Source organism: Sinohyriopsis cumingii, unplaced genomic scaffold (assembly GCF_028554795.1).
Source record: "Sinohyriopsis cumingii isolate HCF-2022 unplaced genomic scaffold, ASM2855479v2 utg001505l, whole genome shotgun sequence".
In the NCBI taxonomy this organism is placed as follows: Eukaryota; Metazoa; Mollusca; class Bivalvia; order Unionida; family Unionidae; genus Sinohyriopsis; species Sinohyriopsis cumingii.
In genome coordinates this window covers 63,106-73,805 of record NW_028316006.1, presented here as the reverse complement: position 1 = coordinate 73,805, position 10,700 = coordinate 63,106, and the positions used below count along the sequence as shown (strand labels likewise).

Sequence of the window (10,700 nt, the reverse complement as noted above, 5' to 3'; positions counted from 1 at the left end):
TGACAATAATAATTGATTACAAGTGTGAGTAAATATATATTACTAGAGATATCAAAAACCGAACACTATATGAACAATATAAGCATGTTGTATTTATTTGAATCACATTTAGTATTTTCCACTATTATTATTATAAAATGTCTATGTGCCATCTTTGTCAAATTTGTGTTCGTCTTTGTCCCTTCTTTGCGCATCTTTGTGCGTCTTTGTCCTTTTTTTTAATGCATCTTTGTGCGTCTTTGCGGTTTTTAGTAGGATCCGAACTGAAAGATCTTATTTCCGGTTTTATAGCTTCAGTTGTATTTCTCTTCTGTAATTGTTATTTTTCTTTCTGTTTCCATGTGAGCCATTGAAAATATTTTATATAAAGGTCATTTTCCCTTTTAATAGAGGTAAGTTTCTCTTCTCTTTTCCTTTATTTTGATTTCACAATTTATCGTGAAATGTATTTGTTGTTGTTGCTGTGAATTCCAGTTATCATAGACCTTGTGGCATCGAGTCGGGTATTTTACAATCTTTTGCCAGCTGTGTGACCAGTTTCCATCTTATTATAGTGTCGCGCCTTTAAACCGCCAGGTTCCCTTACATTTTGGTGTTACGGTCCAAATACTAAACCTTCTGCATTCATAAACCACAACCTCCATTACTCGGCATACAGATTTGCAAATATCAGTGTTAGAAATATTGCAAAATTCAGAAGTCAGAGTAAATTTAATGAAATCAAATCCTCATAGTGTAGCAATGTGTTCTGGTATAGACCTTTTTCAGGAAGTCGAATTTGGGGTTTTCCACTCTAATATTTAACGCATGCTCAATCAACGTAGGACAACTTTTAAGCGATTGTCATTAACATAGTGTATGTTCATGAAGAAAGTTTGAAACAAATTTGTAAAGGTTTGACATCTGTACACCCTTTACAGGAATATTGTGTTTAAAAATCATGAGTGAATAGTTCATTAATCTGCCTAAAAGAGAAAAGTAGATATGAGCACAAAAAGCATCAGAGAGGACCAGAACAGCGGACATGATTTGTGAGCCCTAGGAAACATTATCCAGTAGGCCCCAACAAATCACAAATTGAAACAATGTTGGACCCCCTGACTGTTGTGGTCCCCTGGAATTTGTTCTACCCTGTCCGCGGTCCTGGAGAGGACTTTCAAAGATGGATGACCCATTTCTGAAAGGAAATGGGTGGATGGACGATTTTCCTATGTGATCAGAATTACAAATTGTACAAATCTACATGTATTTTGATGACTCTTAAAGATTATATACTCGCAAAAACTTGAGGACTTAAAATCTCTCTGATACATATAATTAATTTTATAATGGATCGATGCATCCAGGTGAACACAGTATTATCAGTGCCAACATAATCAGACCCCAAGCCAAATCCGAGAAGCAGAGGTCTCACTAGGATTTTAAAACTAGGAGTCCAGGACTCCCATTTTGGTAAAAATAGGAGTCCTACCATCAAAAGTTGCAGTCCCTTCTTTCCTACAGAATCAACACAGACGTGAGTGCATCTATTTTTAGATGGAGAGGTTTTCGTAATGTAATCACTCACCTTAATATAGCTTCATTACAACAGTTCGTTGACAGGATTGCAAATTTATTGTTTATTTATTTGTCTGTGTTACGTCCTTGTAGTAATTTTAGGCAATGGTTAAATAGTATCTGATTTGCTGTTTTTTTGCCCGTATTTTCGCAAATACTTGTCAGGTTGGAAAACAGCTTAGACCTTAAAGCTCATCTCACAAATTCCACAACATAGCATTGTCCCACACGTTTCTGACCTACATAATTTGCATTTTAAAGTTAAATCTCTAATAAAATAATACCTTGGCTTTGCTTTCAATGATTTGTATATTTTTCTGAAAATATTTGCTCAGTGATTTACTAAAACAGACAATCGAATAAACTGGTATGTCCCAGACTTGGCAAAGTCCGCCATTATTTCCTGTTAGGCCTACTGGTTCACTTACAAACTAATTTTATGACGAAATAGTGTACAAGAGGAAGTTAATATATATCCAGATAACCGATTCTGATCTTAAAACACGTGTTTGTATGTTTTATCATCAACGGATATCATGCAGGAACTAAGGGTTAATGGTCAATCAGCTATCAAAACACATGCTTGTGAATGGGCTAGAGTTTGTTTGTCAACGTAATTGTTATCAAAACTAAGCCTAGCTACTGATGTATTGATGAATACATTTCGCTACAACACTAGTACTAACGGGCCTAAGAGAGGGGCATTTAAAAAAGTATGGTCAGTCAATGTACCTCTTAAATAGCTCTTGTTCGTCCATCAGAGTGATACTGAATTTTGTCAGTCCAAGTAAGGACTTATTGCAAACACTAAGCTAGACATCACATACTTTCTTACACTTAGCTACTGTCCTATCTGAACTATCAGTTCTAGCAGCTTTAGCACTCTCCTGAATCTTGTTACAATCTTCGTAAGTTTGCCGTTTAACCCCAAAATACTTATCCAAATTTACGAATGGCATTTTGTCTAAGTCTCAACATGTCTTGATTCTCATGCACTACTTATTCTGATACATTTGGAAATGAACACAATAACGAAAGCTAATGTTGTTTATTTGATGTACTTTTATAAATGACCACATGTACATCTCTGGGTCTTTCTGACTCTGAATTCAATCACCGTAAATATCAGTACATTTTCCCACCCGGCCACCAGTCAAAGCCTTTGAACTTGCCACCCAGCTATTGCATCATGTTCTTTTTGATGTACTCTTATAAGGGCAACATGTATGTACATCAAGGTGTCCTTCAGTCACTGAATTCTGTCATTGTAAATATCAGCACAGCTAATTGATCAACACATTTTTCCACAAAGCAGGTGGCTGAAGCAGGACTGGCAAATCTTTGAATTTTGCCGCACACCTATTACATGTACATGCATACAGAGGACTCACGCCTCAGTGATTTTCTGCATCCCAGATCAAAAATTGGCGTCCAGATATGTGTAATTAAGCATTTCTGAGATATCTGCGAGAAGCCACACGATTTACACATAGCTGATAGTACTGTAGCAACTGGCTGTTGCCAATGTGTCACATGATGAATTATTATCCATATTTGTTCAAGGAGTTAGCAAACTAAGGAGAGAGAGAGTAAATTCCATAGCCAATCCAATGTATCATAAGCAGTTTTGGGATTCACATTCATTCCCATTAAGTTTTAGCTAAATGGCAATCTGCTTAATATGTGATGTACTGCCTTTGGTGTTCATTGTTTGCTGCTGATTAGACAAGTTAACTTGTTTATTTTCCAATTATTCATTACCATGCTGTCATAAGGGGGTTAAGATGAGAGTCACGATGTAGTAACATAATGCAATAGATAATAGATACTCATTTATTGTTGAAAATACTTGATGAAAACATACAGTTCAACTCTTATACTTGTGGGCTGGCATATTATTGTTTACTACTATCTGCAGCAATATAAAATGACAAATGTTCTATTCATGTAAGAAATGTAGTTCACTAGAGTTGCCCTACATCAAATGCGCATGACCGTACCGGATGTGGCTATGGGGTAGGTTTGGTCAGCTAAATATAGTATCTGAAAATGATCTATACAGATGGTTTGAAAGATGGATGCAAAGTTGGATCAGTCCATTACAACACCTTTTAGCACCATCTTGAGCTAGTTATCATATAAAGCCTTAATTGTAAAAACTACAGTTATACTCAGAAGTCTCTTGTGAAACTAATTACCTCGTCTTATTGGAAAGCCATGCTGATTCTTAAATCTGACAACCCATTAATAGTGAGACACATTCTTGTTGAGTGTTTTGATTTCCATCCAGTGAGACAGAATTAATTTTGATGTGAAAAGGTCTTGGACTTTATATGGGAATACAGTTTATACAAGCATTCACTTTTCTTGCTGCCAAGGCTCAGCTGAGTTCTCCTTGATGAGAGCCAGACATGATTTTTCTGTTTTAAAGCGAAAATCTGCTTTTCTCCAGACTTGAATCAGATTATTCTTGATATAGTCCGTTTTTTATATATATCTCCGATCCGGTTTTAATAAAATGGTCTGTCCAGTCCCATTCCACAATGACCCTTGTAAATTATTTGTTCCATATATTAGATAGCACATGACTCTTGTAAAGAGTATTCTGATTGGTCAAAGGTTTGAATTCATCTAATGAATCTTTATGTAATGGAAACTGAAGGCAATGGAAAGAAGAAGTATGCTTGCAAAACATGGCGTCCCAAGTTCTTGAGAGAGAGCATGACATGAAAAGTTTAGATAAAGGTTTAAAAAATGTATGGAAATGGGAATGGCTGGAGCTAAAAGTTGATGGAAATTTAGTTGGTCAGTTTATAAGAAAACTGCTAGAGGACTGGCATATTGTGACCTCTGCAAGAAAGATCTAAATTACGGTAATCGCAAGTGGAAGAGTTTGGAACAGCACCTACAAAAGAAGCTGCATAGATAAGAATAAAAGCTCAGAAGGCATCTGGAAAAAGTGTAGTACTCTGTCAGAATATGCGCACTGTATGTTGCCAATACAAGCACTAGCTTGAAAGAAAAAGGCTCTCGTTGAGAAGGAAAAGAAACGATTGCATATTGAACCAAAAGTCACTGGTGACAAAAAGAAAGGCTCAAGAAATCTTTGCCAAAGCCATAAAAAGAGCTCAACTGGCATATCAACAAGTTGTGTCCATTGGAGAAAAAGACAAGTGAATGTATGGGATTATTTGTAGATAGTTGATGTACTTGGGTGTTTATTTTACAGATTTGTTAGGAAAAGAGAAAAGTATAATATATTTGCTGCAAAAATTGACAAATTATTGTGACTTAATTACAAAGTGAACACTGACATGCACATGAAATAACTTCAGCATCAATAGTATTGGAGAACACATTCATGTGACTATAAATATTGTGAAATTATTGAAGTAAAGTTGAAAATTTTTCATAAGTTTTTTAGTTTTTCAAATGATTAATTTGGTTTATTTTATAATCATAAGTTGCACAACAAGCAGTTTTTTATGAGTATAAAATACGCTGCCCCTCAAGACCCTGTTGGGGGAGGACCCCCATATCCCCCTTAAAAATAATTCCACTTTTTTATGGAAGGCCAAAATCATGTCTTGAGAGACTAGTAGCACTTTCATACACCCTTCTTACAAGACTTGTGAATGATGGTAATGATTGGCACATTCTTTCAGAAAACATTTCTTATCATGAAACTTTTTGTTGAATATAGGATACTGATTAAATAAGAGAGAAATATTGATGTGTATAATTTAGCACAAAATCTGTATGACATGAAAATATTGAAATGATTTCAATTGAACTTTTAGATATTGAGTTCTTTAAATGTCATTGTTCTGTACTGAGAGTTCTTTTAAATTTGACCACATTAAAAGCAATATTTTTCCCCCCACATTAAAATGTTTTGTCCATTTTATAACCCAGATTTGTATTTCCTATTTCCTTTGCTAAGTTTGCACATGATTTACATGTAATATTGACATTAAAAAATATTGTTCAGGACACTTTTCGCAAAGCAATTTGCTAGTCTCACCTAATGAATTTTGAGTGATAAAAATAGCATATTGTTACATGATCTATGTAATTACATGATAGGCACACCATGTACCCCTGTCTGTTTGATGAATAATGGTTACAAGATAGACACACAATGTAAAATATCTACTGAATTAATTCTTACATTTCTTGCAGTAGCATTGTAGTGCAAAATAAATAGTGAGAGAATGCAATAAAAGATGTTGGAGGGGGGGATAATGGTCGGTGCAGAAAAAATAAGGGAACAGAGTTCTCATGCGTTCCCACAGCACTATACCCCTGGCTTGCACTCATTGCAGTATTGTACATCAGAATAGACTGTTTAATTGTGCATGGTTTGTTTGGAATGAATTAGGTCTACTTTATCCGTGCCTTCATGTTTCTGTGGCATTTCTAGCACTATCTGCAGTGCTTAATATCTTGTAGAAAGTCAGGAAAAGTACCACAGTTGTTACAACTCTATGGTTTTAAACTAAGTAACAGAAAGGAGCAAAAAACAACAAGTTTAGAACAGTTTAACAAATTTATTTCCCTTGAATACAAAGTGAAAATTAAAAAGAACTTTCAGTACTTTGAATTAAAATTTAACTTCAATAAATAAATCCTCTCAAATTTATAATTGAACAGAACTAAAATGACTGATTCCGCTACAGATGTTCAGATAGGAATGAATAATTCTGGTGAAAACAAACTATTCACATCACCACTTGACCTATGTCACAATAACCCATTTCTGAAAATTCTCTGTCATCTTAATGGAAAATTATATGTACTCCAAACTGTAAACAAGGTAAATTCTATTTACTTAAACTTGTATGAATGAATCTGACAAATATCAGGTATACCATGAATTTCAGAGGGAAAACCAAAGTTCTGAACTCAGAACCAGGTAAACATGTTTACAAATGCTGACAGAAATTATCTCAAAGTTTAGTCTGCACTCGTGGACAAATGTTACCTATTTAATATGTTGTTCACAAAATGACCTTTATAATCTACAATCATGGACAAAAAATAAAATACTCATTATCTAAGTCTATTTTGTAACTGTACTATAGTAAAAATATTATTCTGTTATAGTTTTGATGGATGTTGCTATAATACCAAACTGTTAAGTGCAGTTTTATGTCAGAGTTTGTAAACTTGGAATAAAGCTTTGTGCAATCTATCAATTTGAATCATTGATGATATTTAACAAATATTAATTTATATTGTAGACTTTCTTTTACTATTTTAGCACTGTTATGTATATTTAATTTGTATTGTGTGTTGGCTTTTATCCATGAATATATGTATATATAATTTTTATTGTGATTTACCTATATCCAAAATTGAGGGTAGGAAGTGGGCCTACATGTCTAATGTCATGTAGGTAAACATGTTTACCTGGTTTGAGTAATAGGTAAGCCTTCATTCTGACCCTAGAATTTTCTAGAAACAAATTTTGTTTATAGTTTGATGGAAATTTCACTTAAGATGACTCATCCAGGTTCTCTTATTGTGACTTAGGTGTTTATATTAAGTATGATTATATCAGAATTTCTCATTCCATGTATTAACATCAAAATCAATTTTGGTTGTGTTTGGTTGAGAGGATTCAGGTTGAAATTATTGTGAATTATTTCAAGGACACTTTGTATTAGATCATTGTGATACATCAAGACTGATAGCATATCAGCACTATTCCATTATATTAGCATATCAGCACATTCAAAATTGAAATTTATTCAGAACACCACTGGAAATTATTTGGAATTCTGTGCACTTTTGGATTTGTGATTGAACATTTAGCACTATTTGGGATTTAATTCTCAGTACTGTTGAGTTCTTAAATTTTCACTTTTGTATTCTGGGGAAATAAATTATTTGTTAAATTTTACAAAACTTGTTGCTTTTTACACTTTCTTTTATTTAGTTAACGACCTTAGAAGCATAACATTACATTATTGCACATCTCTTTTCCAGTACACATTTTGTAATTAAATTATTTAATAATGTAACATTTTGGTCATTATTTCATAGTTATAATAATTTTCTGACCGCTGTAGTACATATGATGTAAATGTCTTTCGAGTCCTTCTTTTCACTTATCAGAGGCTGGATGGTGCTGTTTCTCAAACCTTTCCAGAAATCTTGTTGAATTTTTGTCATCATACAGGATGATCTTTCTGGATCTGCATTGCTGTGGGTGATGTCAAACATGCAATGGCAGCACTAGTTAGAATGTTTAAACATGTTAGTTGCTTCTAGGATTGAGCTCAGCATTTGTGCATTGTTTCAGTGCTGGGTGTTATTACTGTGTCATGCACTTCAGAATGATTGATGGCACTGTGGTGTGTACAGTCACTGTAGTATGTACATTCACTGTGGTGTGTACAGTCATACATATGTACATTCACTGTGGTGTGTACAGTCATACATTGTGTGTGCAGTGTACAGTCACTGTGGTATGTGCAGTCATTCATTGTGTGTGCAGTCTACTCATTGGTTTATACAGTCACTGGTGTGTGCAGTCACTCATTGGTGTGTGCAGTGACTAATGTGTACAGTCACTGGTGTGTACATTCACAATGGTGTACAGTCACTGTGGTGTGTGCAGTCCCTGTGGTGTATACAGTCCCTGTGGTGTGTGCATTATGTACAGTGAATAAAATGCTCCTTCTTATTGCTGCACTTTACAAAGTCAGACTCTATGAGTTCTAAACTTTAGTTTTGCTGGGCTCTGCTTGCTTTGGAAAGGTTCATCCTTTGCTAAATCACAACTGCATTTAGATATTTTACCTTTAAAATAAATAATGCTTCCACACTATTCCAGCTTCCAAAATAATGTAATATATGGAGTCAAATCTGCCCCTAAAGAACTGCTGTTGCTGATCATAGACAATTCAGTAATCTTTATAATGATGGTTAAACCATTAGATCTTTAAAGGAAACAAAGAGTAAAATGTTTTGTTTCTTCAACACATTTCTTTTAGATTAACCTAACTTCAAATGAATTGGGTTGTTCTACTTCATGTACTTTAACAAGTGTGAATTAGCCCAATAGGTTCTCCCACAACATCACCCTAGCTGTTATCAGTCATTTAAGGAATCTGTGCAAAGCTGTTGTTTGTCCATGACTGACTTACCTTGGACTGACTTACCTTTTAATCACCTCTATTACACTGTATAAACTCGCCCTTTAAGAATAATTGTTTACTGTGTATACCAGTTACAGGCTGTCATAAAAGGTTTCTCTCATTGTTGTACTATCATTACCGAAAATTGTATTTTTCTAAATATAACCAAGTCAGAGTGCATGGGAGCAAGGAATCATGGTTTTCTTGTGATACTCCGTGTTATGGCAGGTATGGTACTGTACATCTTTTCTAAGTCAAAACAGGATTTAAAAATCATTCAAAATGGTCTTCTTGCCCAAACTCAGATTTGTATGGGACTGCACAACATATATTGATTTCCACTTAGTATTCCTTTCAAGACAATGGGAAAAATTGTACTTTCTTAGAACCTTATTGAAATTATCCTGGCTGTCAGACACATGAATCATCATGACTGAGAACTCTGTGCGGTAAAAAATCATAATTTTGTATTTGAAAGTTTTTTTTAATAAAAGAGAGCAATAATGAAAGAAAATAGTAATGAAAAAGATCAAGAATGAAAGGGACCAATAATAAAATGAACTGATAATGAAAGGAATCAATAATGAAATGAACCAATAAAGAAACCAATAATGAAAGGGACAAACTATGAGACCAAATTAGCACGAGTATTACCATTCATTTCACTTCATTTTCAGTCAATAAAATCACTGGATTCTAGATTAATATTTAAATCTAGACTTAGTTAAGTTGGTCAAATTCAGTCTAAAACACTTTTAACTGAACTACTAGATGTATAACTCTAATAAAAACTATATTGGCCCTAAGCTGCTGAAGCAATTAACTTGTTAGCCATTCCATATTTGACACTGAAAATTGACTGATTGACAGATGAGTGATTCTGACTTCAGTTAAAGTTTCCTATTGGTCAGCTCAATTTCAGAAAGGTGGACTTAACATAAATGTAATAATAAAGAGTTCCATGTGTCCACTAACCACTGAAACTTCTACAGGTTGTTTGACCACATGGGGACTTTACTTCATTATGACCATATGATTTGCATGTCTTAGCCAATTAGTTATCTATTTGAAATATGCAATTTCCTACCTACAGTTACTACTGGCCATCATGCTGATATGTCATGCTGATATGGCACAGACCTGACATCTTCTTTTCATCTAACAGGGCATCAGTGGTACAGCAGATAATTTCTACCAACTTGTACACATATGGAATTCAAACCTAAGTGATTGTTAAACCTTAGCTAGCAACTTTAGTATTTTCAACATTTAACACATTTTGAAATTTTTTTTCTTTCTGCAAAACTTATATATAGTCATATTGAATAACAATTTACATTTTCTAAAATTTTGCTTAACTTTATCTTTCCCTAAAATCCACACTGTGGTATTTATCTTGGTTGTTTGTATTTTTCAGAATCGGAGATATAATTATTATGTTACCTTGTAAGAAGCTGCTATATTAGCAGCAGTTTCCAGCAAGCACATGTTATTAACATCGTAGTGATACATGATACATGGCTAAATATAATTTGTCGTAAAAGTATAAATATTGGACTGGATTTTTTGATCAATGGATTTGACACTATAACATTATTCCTGATCATGTCCAAGCAGCATTCAGATACAGTGAAAATAGTCACCATAAGAAAGTGACACCATCAGTGATGGCAGGTTTGTGTGAAGTTGATAATTATATATTTAGATTGAATTATCTCTCTGGCTGTATATCTCTACATATGCATATCTATCAATCACTATATGTATCTATATTTCTTTCTCCCTCAATTAAGGTTACTTGTTGTTATGGTCTAATGGAATAGGTCTCATTTCGTGTACACAGAACTACATACGATCTCACCTGTCTATTAAGGTCTAATAGAATAGACCTCATTTGTTGTACAAGAAACTACATATGAGCCCACCTGTCTGTCAAGATCTGGTGGTGTCACGGAATAAGGCAAGAAACTAATTCGGTTTCTCATTAAATGATGACAA

At 34.1% G+C, this 10,700-nt stretch overlaps 1 protein-coding gene across 2 annotated transcripts in view; it reads left to right on the top strand.

Moving 5' to 3' along the window:
• Positions 1-271: 271 nt before the first annotated feature.
• Positions 272-10,700, top strand: part of LOC149772429 (endonuclease/exonuclease/phosphatase family domain-containing protein 1-like) — a 66,219-nt gene continuing 55,790 nt past the window's right edge. For both annotated transcript variants that reach the window (XR_016417702.1, XM_089947807.1), the window contains exon 1: positions 272-392. The gene's annotated coding sequence lies outside the window, so the exon portion shown is untranslated. The remainder of the gene's footprint in view (positions 393-10,700) is intronic.